This window comes from Diplotaxodon limnothrissa, linkage group LG22 (assembly GCF_057381915.1).
Source record: "Diplotaxodon limnothrissa isolate DT_005_m linkage group LG22, D_limnothrissa_male_GT1.1, whole genome shotgun sequence".
In the NCBI taxonomy this organism is placed as follows: domain Eukaryota; kingdom Metazoa; phylum Chordata; class Actinopteri; order Cichliformes; family Cichlidae; genus Diplotaxodon; species Diplotaxodon limnothrissa.
In genome coordinates this window covers 3127880-3140953 of record NC_140616.1, presented here as the reverse complement: position 1 = coordinate 3140953, position 13074 = coordinate 3127880, and the positions used below count along the sequence as shown (strand labels likewise).

At 40.7% G+C, this 13074-nt stretch overlaps 1 pseudogene and 1 gene segment (V, D, J or C); one reads left to right on the top strand and one right to left on the bottom strand.

Moving 5' to 3' along the window:
• The window catches only part of LOC146609171 (Ig kappa-b4 chain C region-like), a 103909-nt gene that overhangs the window by 69684 nt on the left and 21151 nt on the right, over positions 1–13074 (top strand).
• On the bottom strand, positions 9593–10083 carry LOC146609174 (Ig kappa chain V region 120 pseudogene; annotated as a pseudogene).

The window sequence follows — 13074 nt, the reverse complement described above, 5'->3', positions numbered from 1 at the left end:
CGTCTTCGGTGGATCTGTTAGTCCGGTATGTGAATTGGTGTGGGTGCAGAGTGGGGGAGGCAGGTTCTTGTCATGATCCGGAGTCTGCCACTCCGTGTTTATTCTGTGGTTCTGTTTATTTTGGGTTTCTTGTACGTTCCTTGTTCACGTTTCATGTTCCTATGTTCTGTGTTCCCCAGTCTGTGTGAAGTTTGTGTGTTGTGTCAGTGCGTGTATGTGTTTCCTGTTTTATTGTGAAGGTCTGCGTCTTATGTGAGTGTTTTCAGTTGCCTCCCCTGTCTCGTCACGTTAATCACTCCCAGCTGTGTCCCCCACCTGTGTGTAATCTCCCTGTGTTCTCTGAGTGTATTTAAGTCGTGTCTTCTGTCTTAGTAGTTGCTGGTTCGTCTGTGTTGTTCCCCTCCATGTTCTCGTGTATTCTCCCTGCGTCGCTGTTTCTCAACTCAAGGTTTCAGGTTTGTTTTTGCGTAGCTTTTCCCAGTTTAGTTTATTCTTAGGTTTTGGTTTTCATCCTCCTCGTCCCGGTTTGTTTCACCCTTTCGTTAATAAAGCTCACTCACAACTTAAGCAGTCTGCATTTTGGGTCCGTTTATATTTTCACACGGCCTGCCTCGGCACCCTGTGACAGTTTTGATGTGTCCCCGAACCAGTTTCTCAAAGCACTTGGTGATGACACGGGTTAGTGCAATTGGACGGAAATGATTGAGACTGGTTATGAGTGGCTACAACAGTTACATGTGCTGGCATTATAACTTACCAACAGAGCTGAGATCACAAAAACATGTTTTCTGAAATATTGTTTTTCTTCTTCCAGCTGCTACCTGAGCCTTGTTGATGGTTCCAAGCTTTGAGCACAAAAATTAGTCCACTCCATAAAATGCTTCTGTTCGGTCAGATGAGCGACTGCATCATTTTGCAGCAGAGCAGCTAATCTCCAAATTTTAACTTTAAAACACCAAACCAACCTCTGCCTCCTTTTTCCATTATAAACTCAGATTGGCGTGAACAACAGTCCCATAATGCATTGTGTCGGTCACGTCAAAATCCAGATGGACGCAGCAGTTTACATGTGGTGGTGTGGCTGCTAAAATTAGAAGTGTTAGCGCTTGATCCTTCGTGTGTTTAAAGATTGGGATACAAACTTCTCAGTGAATCTGGACAAAAGCTATTTTTAGCACATACATGTCAATAATAAATGGACGCTTCTATCTGATCGTGTGTTGTCACTGAAAGCTCCTCAACAGGTACTGACTGTAACTCGAGGTGAGATTGTTTCATCTGAAAGTCTAAAGTGCAGGATGAACTTTGAATCTCAGAGTAAGGGTTGTATACATGTGACAAATATGTCACTGCATATGATTTGGATGTTATGTATATGTAGTTATGGACACATGTGATTTAATCATGAAAGCAACTCATGACTTCTGTTTTTGAGCCGCAAACTTAAGTTTAGATTATTTAAAATAAAATTTACTTTTTATGTCGAGCTGTATGATATTTAATGATTGTATTTTGTATATGTTAACAGGAAGGTCTTATGTTACTGATGATTGTTCAAATTTAACAAATCATAGATGATATTGTGGTGCTGGTAGTATGAAACTGAGGTCAAAGGTCATGACCAAGAGTTTTCTCAACTGTTCTCAACTTCGGAACATCTTGACTTATTTTTAGTTAAATTTAAAGGAAAAAGAGAAAGAAACTATTTTTAGATTGATCTCAAATGTCTCTTTGTGTGTGTGTGTGTGTGTGTGTGTGTGTGTGTGTGTGTGTGTGTGTGTGTGTGTGTGTGTGTGTCCTCAGTGAACTGTATCAGTCTCTGCAGTATCTTCCAGCTGCAGCAGTCACTTCAGTTTCTGTTCAGTCTGACTGAGGGAGGTTTTTGTACGACTGTTTTTCACTGTGTGAACAGATGCTGACTGTTGATAACATGAAAACTCTGACAGTAATAAACTGCTGCATCTTCAGCCTGGACTCCACTGATGGTCAGAGTGAAGTCAGACTTTGATCCACTGCCTGTAAAACGAGCTGGAATCCCTGATTGTCGAGTGCTAGCAAACTTAATGAGCAGTTTAGGAACTCCTCCATCTTTCTGTTGGTACCAGGCTAAATAGCTAGAGAGAAAAACATCCTGACTGGTCGTACACTTGATGCTCACAGTTCCTCCCACAGCAGAGCTCACTGCTCCAGGCTGAGTCACTGTGATCTGTCCTCTGGACTCTGAGGACACAGAGACAAAAACATAAAGCAGCTTCATGGTTTTGTGGGCTTCATTTCAGAGGGACAGATGTTGATAGAGGAGAGGAGTTTGATTCTCTGGACTTTACCTGTGAAGCAGCAGCAGAGGAGAGTCCAGATGAGGACGCAGATCAAAGTCATGTTTTTGATGAGGAGGATTTCTGTGGCTTCTGTTGTGATGAAGGACAGCTGTCAGTCATCCAGTGTTCAACTCTCAGGACTATAAACTCTCCCAGAGCACTGGAGCATGGTGCTGCTGATGCAAAGTGCCTCTCTATGGAAATCATCTGACTGACTCCAGCAGGACTACATAATTAGTCTTTGCAATGTGAATTCACAGGTTTCCAACATGTTTTGAGATGTAATTGGGTTGGTAGCTTTTTATTATTCTATTTATTACTTTATCCAGGACCTTTAAGCCTTCTCCTGATACACAATCTGGTAATGTGGATTAAAAGCAGAATTAAACATTCATTCAGCTACTGCTATAAAAGTGATCAATGACACCATTGAGGCAATGAACCTTTTGGTGTGACTTTTTTCCTAGACTGACTCCAACACAGACTTGGACCAGTCTCATAATGCTGTTTAATAATGGATCAATCAAATTAACATACCACTGAATAAAGGTCTCAAAGTCAGTTTTCTAAAATCTGGAATGTGTTTGAACAGACTGCCACAAGGATACGTCTTTGTTTTTTAGAGCCATTTCATGGACAGATAAGACCTGTTAATTAAACAGATCATTGATTGATTTTAAGTAAAATAATTGCATGTATTGTTAATTAATTACTCTCCATATGAGGTCCAAAGAGATCATCACCACAGGAAATAACAAAATAAACATAAGAGCAGAAACTTTAGGACTGTCCGAATCAACCACCTGGTTCATTCGTAAAAGGAATAAATGCATTGGACAGCATGATACTAAAAAGGCCTGAAAAACCACTGAGCTGCACTCAGCTCCCACTGAAGGTTTGGACTAAGAGGCTGCTGGCTCTGTGGCCCGTCCGAGCTGCGGCACTGTATGTTGCATGTACCCACTCGATTCGGACAACGGACCAGCTGTTAGTTTCATTCCATCCCGGGATTCTGGGAAGCCCCCAGTCCAAGTCATCAGCTGTGTCAGCCTGACTGTACTGAGAGTAATTAATAGTAATTAATACTGTTGGATTTGAAGGTAAAATCCACAGACTGAACTTGTGGCCTTCACGTTTCTACCCCTCTTATGATCGAAAATCATGTGGGTCATATGTGTGTGTGTTTATTTGGGTGACTCTGTCATGGTCCTGGGTCATGTGACCCAGTATTCTGAGTTTCTTGATGTTTTCTTTTTCCTTTCAGTCTAGTTTCATTTCAGTTTATCGAGTTACATTCTGTCATGCCTGGGTTACAGTTTTAATTCATGATTTTTAAAGCTCCCCATTTGTCTCATCCCTGTGTGAAGTTTTCTGTGTTAAGTCTTCGTGTGTTTATCTGTCATGTTTCATGTCCAAGTTTTCTTTGTTTGTCTAGTTCCAGTCATGTCTGGGTCTCGTTATGTTTCCCGTTTTATTTTGAACGATCCTTGTGTTTTGTGTTTATTGTATTTAGCTTCACATCCCCTGTCCTGTCATTATGTTAATTGCTGTCAGCTGTTTTCCCATGTGATTCCGCTTCCCCTGATCATTCCTTATGTGTACTTAATCCGTGTGTTTCTGCTCAGTCGGTGTCAGATGGTCTGTTAACCTCACCACAGTATTCATGGGTTTACTTCATTGTTTCGCTGTGTGTCCGAGTTTACTCAGTGTTCATAGTTTTGTTGTAGTTCTTTCACTGAGTGTCACAGCCTTCTGTTAACACAGTGTTCATCGTCTCCTTAGTTTCCCTAGTTTGATGTTTTTTCTTCTGCAATAAAGGCTCGCTTTATTTTTGAAACTACGTTTTGTCTCCACCGTGTCTGCATCTGGGTCTACCTCATTCTTCACACCGGCGCACCCCGCCGTGACAGACTCTTCCCATCAGAGGATGTATGTGTGGGTGTTTCTCTCTCGTCCCTCACAGGTGCCTGCTGAGTGGTTGGGTTGACTGATTCCTGTTCCCAAACTGTGTACAGAAATCTGTACATTACAGAGAGTGCAAGCATGCACATTTTTTGTTTTCGTCAGCCAAAAGGTTTACTGATCTTTGAGAAAATTATGTAACTTTAATAACTATATGTTATAACTAGGGACCGAAAGTGCTTAAAATCTCAGAGAAGCGGTGTAGGTGAGGTAGAAAGTCATTAGGATTACATGTTACATATCACACATTGACTCACTTTGTCTTAGATAAGTGTGTGTGTGTGTGTGTGTGTGTGTGTGTGTGTGTGTGTGTGTGTGTGTGTGTGTGTGTGTGTGTGTCCTCAGTGAACTGTATCAGTCTCTGCAGTATCTTCCAGCTGCAGCAGTCACTTCAGTTTCTGTTCAGTCTGACTGAGGGAGGTTTTTGTACGACTGTTTTTCACTGTGTGAACACATGCTGACTGTTAGGATAGTGAAAACTCTGACAGTAATAAACTGCTGCATCTTCAGTCTGGACTCCACTGATGGTCAGAGTGAAGTCAGAGTTTGATCCACTGCCTGTAAAACGAGCTGGAATCCCTGACTGTCGAGTGCTAGTGTAGTAAATAAGACGTTTGGGAGTTTCTCCATCTTTCTGTTGGTACCAGGCTAAACAGTGATTGTTGCTATAAACATAAACATCCTGACTGGTCGTACACTTGATGCTCACAGTTGCTCCCACAGCAGAGCTCACTGCTCCAGGCTGAGTCACTGTGATCTGTCCTCTGGACTCTGAGGACACAGAGACAAAAACATAAAGCAGCTTCATGGTTTTGTGGGCTTCATTTCAGAGGGATAGATGTTGATAGAGGAGAGGAGTTTGATTCTCTGGACTTTACCTGTGAAGCAGCAGCAGAGGAGAGTCCAGATGAGGACGCAGATCAAAGTCATGTTTTTGATGAGGAGGATTTCTGTGGCTTCTGTTGTGATGAAGGACAGCTGTCAGTCATCCAGTGTTCAACTCTCAGGACTATAAACTCTCCCAAAGCACTGGAGCATGGTGCTGCTGATGCAAAGTGCCTCTCTATGGAAATCATGGAAATGCCCTTGTCCATTATAAAAGGTTTACTCTGTGTTCAACAATCAGTGATTTGGTATTTCTGTCTGCTGTAATTTCATCTTTTTTTCCTCTTTCTCTTTTTAATTAATCCATTGAGTTATTCATAAAATCAGCAATTTGTGTTTTGTTGATTATTTTTAAAAGCATTTTTTCAAAGTTTTACATTGTGCATCTTATGCTGAGCAAGCTTTGGTTGTGAGGATTGGGCAGGCTATTCTGTGACGTACTTAAAATCTGGTAATACAGTTGGTAAATATTTGCACGAAGAAAAGTCATCATTTCTTCATCGTGCTCTGTACTACACTATAAAGATTACAGCTTAAAAACATAAGCAGCACATCGTCAGAACTTATACTGAATCTTTGCACCAGACCATGTGTGTTACTCATGGCCATTGATCAGTGGCTGTTGATTAATGGTCATGACAATTTGCATATTAATGATCAAGGAACTGACCTCCCAGCCCATTGTTCCTTCAGTGGGCTGGTTTCAGTCATTATGCAAATGCACTGTTTCTAAGGTTGGAGAAACCTGCAGTCAGCTGAGACTGAAGAAGTCACCTGGATGAGTGACGAAACGTTTCTCCCCCTGAAAACGCTGCGTCCAGATGAACAGAATCAACCTTGTGGGTTTTACTTACCTGGATGATTGAGCGTGCATCAAGACACCATGTGTGTTAGTGCCCAATTATGAATAATATTACTCAGATATTGATCAGTGACAAACACAAAAGGCTACAGTTTCAAATATTTTAGACTCTCTGACTGGTGAGAGTAAAATGCTGAACATTTGTCTCAATGCTAGATAGAAAGCACTCAGGCATAGGATTTAGTGTTTATACGAATGTCTGTGGATGAGGCATGTTTTATGAAGAGCTTTGTCTATGTTTATATGTCTGGTTGGGTCTTAGACTCCATCTCACCGCCCCCCCACACACACCCGTCTGGGGCTCTCCCCAGCTTGTTTCTAGGAGGGAGGCGGCTGTCCCTCCAGTGGTCCTGCTTGGGCTCTTGTGCTCTGGGGGGAATCTAGATGTCTGGGTCCTGGATGTCCTCCATGCTTGCTCCATGTCCTGGGGGGCAGTGCTATGGTTCCCCACAATTACTATTAGATAGTTACATGGAGAAACCTTTTGGAAACAAGCGCACTCACGCACACAGGTGTGCACAGACACTCACCGTCTTCCTTGGATGCTGCCTCTAAGCATATCGTCTGCTGTCGGTCTTTTGTGCTGCTCAGTAGCATTCAGTCTTTATTATTTACTCTTACTTATGCTTATCTAGGTTGTTGCTGTGGTCTCCCTACTGTGTTGTTCTCTTTCTGTTTGTTTTCTTCTTTTTCTTCCAGCAGGTGATCTCATGGGTTTTCATTGTCTTTTCTCACTGTCCCTCTTCCCCTCTGTTTTTCTTTCCCTCTACTTTTCTTAAACTTCTCTTATCTGTCTTTGTCTTTACGATCCCCGGGTTATATCTGTTCCAATTCTAATCATTTAAAAAAAATAATAATAATAATAACAATGAAGATCAATCAAGTGGACCAGTATGGCACTGATTCACTTGAGAAAATAAATCTGTTGAGAATTTTTCTTGGCCTTCAGACAATGATTCTGATTGCTTCAGTGCCGAACGGGACAGGACAAAAAAATGTGATCGTCCAAAAGCTCATGGATTGAACTGTATTTAAACTAACATTGTATGATGGTATTTGAAGAAGTCACATCAGCTGAGTCATGGCTGCTGTGCAAACAGTGAATTATTTAGTTGAGTTTGTTTGTCTCAGAGTCAGAGAGCCGCGTCTCTCTACAGTCAGAGGTTTTTGTACGGCGCCTCAATGAGTTTGTATCACTGTGGTGGACTTTTGGTGGAGGAACCAGACTGGATGTTGGAAGTAAGTTTATTCTGGTTTACTATCAAATACTGTCTTTTTATTAAAGTGCATTTAACAATTTCTCTTCTGATTTTAAGAGAAAAGCACGTAGCTTTACAATAAGTTTGATGCTGGAATTTTTTATCATCCTCTTGTGTCGTGGAGGATAATTCAGATCTGCTCTGTCAAAATATTATGTCTACATTTCAGTCAAATTAAAACCGAAAAAAAAAATCTAACAATAATATAAAGAAGAAAAACTTTCAAGTATTGTTTGAAATTACTTTGAGTTTGTGTGAATTTTAAAAATTGTTTTAGATATACATGAAGAGCATTTCGTTTCGCTGAATTAATTAATTTATTCTATTTATTTGTTTCCAGTTAATATTAATGTCAGTCATGTACAATATTGATGATTTTAAACTTGTTTTGTAAATGTTTCCACATCTGCTTCTTTTATTTCCAGTGTAGTTTGAACATATTTCAGCTCAAACTGTGTGATGATTCTCTCTGTGCTGATATGCATGAGAGGTTTCTTAAAGGGAAGTGAAACAATGTGTGAGTGAATGACTGGTGGAGCAGAAAAAACACCTGACAGAAACTTCTTAACGGAGAAAATCAGCTCTTACAGTAAAGGTGTCCGACTGTCTGTGGTTTGATTGACAGCTGTGTGCTCCCTGTGCTCTAAGCTGATTGGTGTCTCCTAGGTGATGCCCGTCCCGTCCTGACAGTGTTGCCCCCCTCCAGTGAGGAGCTACAGCAGGGGACTGCAACAATCACATGTCTGGCCAACAAGGGCTTCCCCTCAGACTGGAGTCTGTCCTGGAAGGTGGATGGCAGTGGCAGCATCAGCTGGGAGGAGAGCAGGAGCCCCGTGGTGCTGCAGAACGACGGCCTCTACAGCTGGAGCAGCACCCTGAGGCTCCCTGCAGACCGCTGGATGAAGGTGGGCTCTGTGACCTGTGAGGCCACCCAGGGCTGCCAGGCTCTGGTCTCAGAGCCACTGAGGAGAGACCAGTGTCCCCAGTCCTGACCTGACTCAACCTGATACTGGTTTAATGCTCTCATTCTCAACTCTGTAACTGTCTCTCCATCTTTCTTTTTTAAGAACAAATAAAGACTAAAACTGTTATTTTCTTTCTCATAATGACAACATTCATGTTTTAGGTAATAAAGATGTTTTGCAAAGTGAATTTTGGTTGAATCAGACATTTAATTTTATTCAAATCTACAAACCTGCACTTGATGAATATATGTTTCATTTAGAAGAATTCAAACCAACTCTGCACTCCAACATGATGTCTTTATTATACACTGGTAAAATAAAACACAGGCTGAAAGAACCATTAAGGAGATCTGCATTTTGGCAAAAGCTGAAAAAGAAGTTTTAAAATTGTTCAGGTTATTTTTATGTTTATTTAAATGTGTGTGGTAGGTTGTTGGTGGTGTTGCTCACCTGAACCAGACAGACTGGTTCATGAAGCAATGCTGGGACCCGGTTACCACGGAAACAGTCTCACCAGACTACAAAGCAAGTCTAAAGAAGAAAGAGTCTTTAGTGTCTCTAATGAGCTGTTTGTTCTGAGGAGAACTCACAGACAGGAGAGTCAACGAATACAAGGAGTAAATGGTAAATGGTAAATGGCCTGCATTTGTATAGCGCTTTTCTAGTCCATAGGACCCCAAAGCGCTTTACACTACATTCAGTCATTCACCCATTCACACACACATTCACACACTGGCGATAGCAAGCTACATTGTAGCCACAGCTGCCCTGGGGCGCACTGACAGAGGCGAGTGATTAGAAAGAATCTGAAGAACAAAGTTTTAATTTCATTGACGAACAAGGAGAAGATTAAATGAATGATGACATGAACAAAATATGAAAAAACACCTTCGGTTCAATAACAGCTTTTTCACTCATGTTCATGTTTGATGATATGTTTACACTTAAATTCACAGGTGTGTTGTTTTTATTTTGAGCCTCACTGATCAGGAACATTTTCAGCTTTTTGGATTCAGATTATTTTATCTTGATATAGATTCAGTGTTTGCTCTAAGGTCAAAGGTCATGAACAGGACTTATCCTGGTATATGTTACTGGCCCACGTTTGTTCTTTAGTTAAATATATATTTGAAAGTTGAACACAACATGCATGCATGTGTAGGACACAAATTTGTGATGAATCACTTTATTTTGTGTGTGTGTGTGTGTGTGTGTGTGTGTGTGTGTGTGTGTGTGTGTGTGTGTGTGTGTGTGTCCTCAGTGAACTGTATCAGTCTCTGCAGTATCTTCCAGCTGCAGCAGTCACTTCAGTTTCTGTTTCTGTTTTTGTACGACTGTTTTTCACTGTGTGAACACACGCTGACTGAAAGGATAGTGAAAACTCTGACAGTAATAAACTGCTGCATCTTCAGCCTGGACTCCACTGATGGTCAGAGTGAAGTCAGAGTTTGATCCACTGCCTGTAAAACGAGCTGGAATCCCTGAATATCGAGTGCTAGCATACTTAATGAGCAGTTTAGGAACTCCTCCATCTTTCTGTTGGTACCAGGCTAAAAGATGGTTGTTGTTCCAAACACCAACATTCTGACTGGTCGTACACTTGATGGTCACAGTTGCTCCCACAGCAGAGCTCACTGCTCCAGGCTGAGTCACTGTGATCTGTCCTCTGGACTCTGAGGACACAGAGACAAAAACATAAAGCAGCTTCATGGTTTTGTGGGCTTCATTTCAGAGGGACAGATGTTGATAGAGGAGAGGAGTTTGATTCTCTGGACTTTACCTGTGAAGCAGCAGCAGAGGAGAGTCCAGATGAGGACGCAGATCAAAGTCATGTTTTTGATGAGGAGGATTTCTGTGGCTTCTGTTGTGATGAAGGACAGCTGTCAGTCATCCAGTGTTCAACTCTCAGGACTATAAACTCTCCCAGAGCACTGGAGCATGGTGCTGCTGATGCAAAGTGCCTCTCTATGGAAATCATCTGACTGACTTCAACAGGATTACATCACAAGCAGTCATCACAATGTGAATTCACAGGTGTCATTTCGATCAGTCAACATGGTTTGAGAGTCATTTGTAAAATCATCTAAATGATATGATTCATATTTATTCAGAAATGTATATTTTAATATCCCCTGGTCTAGTTTTGTTTTGGTTGCTGTGGCTCTAAGTCAGCACAGACTTGTATCAGTCAAATAATGCTGTTTAGTAATGGATCAATCAAATTAACATTTTACTGAAATTCAAAGTAAGTTCTCTAAATTTGGTCCTGTATTGGAGCAGATAACATTTGGACGTCTTTGCCACAAGGATACTCCTTTTTTTACTTATTTTTTTCAGAGGCTCAAAAATAACTGAGGAATTGAGGACGAATGAGGACAGAATTCATAGTTTAAGGAAAAAAACTACCACAGCTTAATTTTGAGTACTTTACACGTCATATTCATTAGTCTAAAATACTCTCTAAGGGGGAAATGGACTGGTTTTTCTATAGTGCTTTTCTGCTCATTCACCCATAAAGAAATACAAGAACAATTTGTATGCTTTTCCTACTGGAATGCGTTCTGAAAGAAATCTCCGTCCCGGATCATCCGTGGATCGGGTTTCCTCCGAGGCGTGGGCACCGATAAGCAGAGTTTTGTCTTTACCCTATAAGATTCAAAATTATTCAAAGTAACACTCAGGTATGCCGTTCAGCAGGTTAGTTACAGCGCCAGGAGTAGCTTGGGAGAACAAGGAAACACAGACTGCTTCAGGTTGCCTTCCCGAACCAACTCAAAGGTTTATTCATCATACAACAGTTTATATAGAGGAAAAAAGGTTCGTGTGTCAGCAGATTCTCAGTTCAAACCGGTACAGACCAAATAAGGAAACGTCTTCCTGCCTTGTGAGCAAAGAAGTATCCTTTGTGTAGTTTATCAGTTCAGCTACAATTTAGGATCATCCCAGCAAAAATACACTCCTAGACATAGAATACAGAGTTCTTTCATTAGTAAATTCTGAAACAAACCACCTGGCCTTTAACAAGCTCTTTTCTAAGAGATAAAGAAGGGAGGATGGGAATAAGGAAGTGGTCTCTGTGGTATTTTCGACCTTGAGGTACCAGCCTGTGATTCTTACACATTAATTCTTAGGTCACAGAGAAAGAGAAAGACAACTAGTAAATGGGCCTTATTGAGTAACAGTTTTCCTGTATAATATCACTATAAAACAATATCCTGTAAATGCTACCATGGTATCAAAATATCACAACACTTTCTATACAACATTCAAACACATTTAGACTGAGATGGATGCATTGGATGGATGCTTCTGAGCTACAGTAGCCCCAGGTGGCTGTATCATAGTCTAAGTCTACTACCAAGAGATCGAGAGTCATCTTCATGAAAGGAAACTCTTACCAGTTACAAACTGCTGGTTACACTCAAGAACTGGAAGACTGGATTAGACTTTGCCAGAAAAACACAGAAAAATCAGAAACAGTTCCAAGATGAAATTTTATCAGCATAATTGGAAAAGAAAATGATGAAGAAGGAAAACTGATCTGAAGCATATCACATCATCTGTCAAAGATGTTGGAGCCAATGTTACTCATTGGAGTAGTTGGAAAGTCATTGGACAGCACTTCACAGTGCAAATAGATAATGACCCAAAGAACACTGACAACCCAAGACTTTCTCAGGTGAAGAAATGGTCAAGTCACCTTTTTTTTGGTCTCCTATTATTACAGTTTTTTACAGACGCTAGGACACATGTCTCAATACTTAGGTCACTTTTGCAAAACTCTTCACACAATTCTCCTAACTGACCCTCAGCTTGGCAAAGCAGTTCATTTCACATTCAAAATGCACTACAACTACCAAAACACTTCATTCAGGTCTCAAATAAACTCATTCTTCCAGAACACTAGCAAAGGTTGACAGCCGACAAACACACTTTGTCACCCACAAAACAATGACCTAAAAAACACTAACAACATGTAGCATTACACAGTGTTTTCCTGTGTAAAACAAGGACACATCTCTGTTCATAATTTCAATATATGTTACCGGAATGAATCAGACATCATGCAGACTTCGGTAATATTTGTTTATGTATTTTTATTTTTTTGCACTAAGTAATCCCAAAATACAAGAATTTGTATACACACCATCCACTGATACACATACAATAGTAATGCTAATCTACTCGGTCTCCTCCATTTGGCCACAGGTTCTCATCCACATCACATCTTATGTCATCCAGGGCAATACACCTAGGAAAGAATCTTCTGGCTGCCAGAATTGAAGGAGTAACACCTGTGTAGATGTTCATCTACGATGAGAATCAGCTGTGGCTGGTTAAACTGCATTTTTAGATTTAAAATATGTTTCAATAAAATATTGCTGTTGGATTTTGCTGTCTTTTCAAGTTTTGCATTGTGTTATTGTTTTGACCATGAGTTTAACAGTTTTGAAAACAGTATGTAAGCACTTGCAAAATGTCCTGTACGTACAAAGGTTTTTGGCAGTTGTTGTGTCTGAGTGAGAAGATAATTCATGAAATTTGAGAGATGTAGTCATTGAATGCATTTTGTGCCAAAACAATGATAACTGGTCCTCAGTTTAGCCCACATAGACTTCTGTTGTGCTCACTGTGTGAGGAGTTTTGCAAACGTGACCTAAGTATTGGGAAATGTGTCCTAGTGTCTGTAAAAAACTGTAAATAGCCACAAGGCTCAAAATGTGGGTTTAGTGTAAGGGATACAGTTAATTTAAGATTTAAGCTAGGTGTTAGAGTTCAGGATTCATTTTCAAGGTTAGGGTAAGAGGCTGGGGAAAGCATTA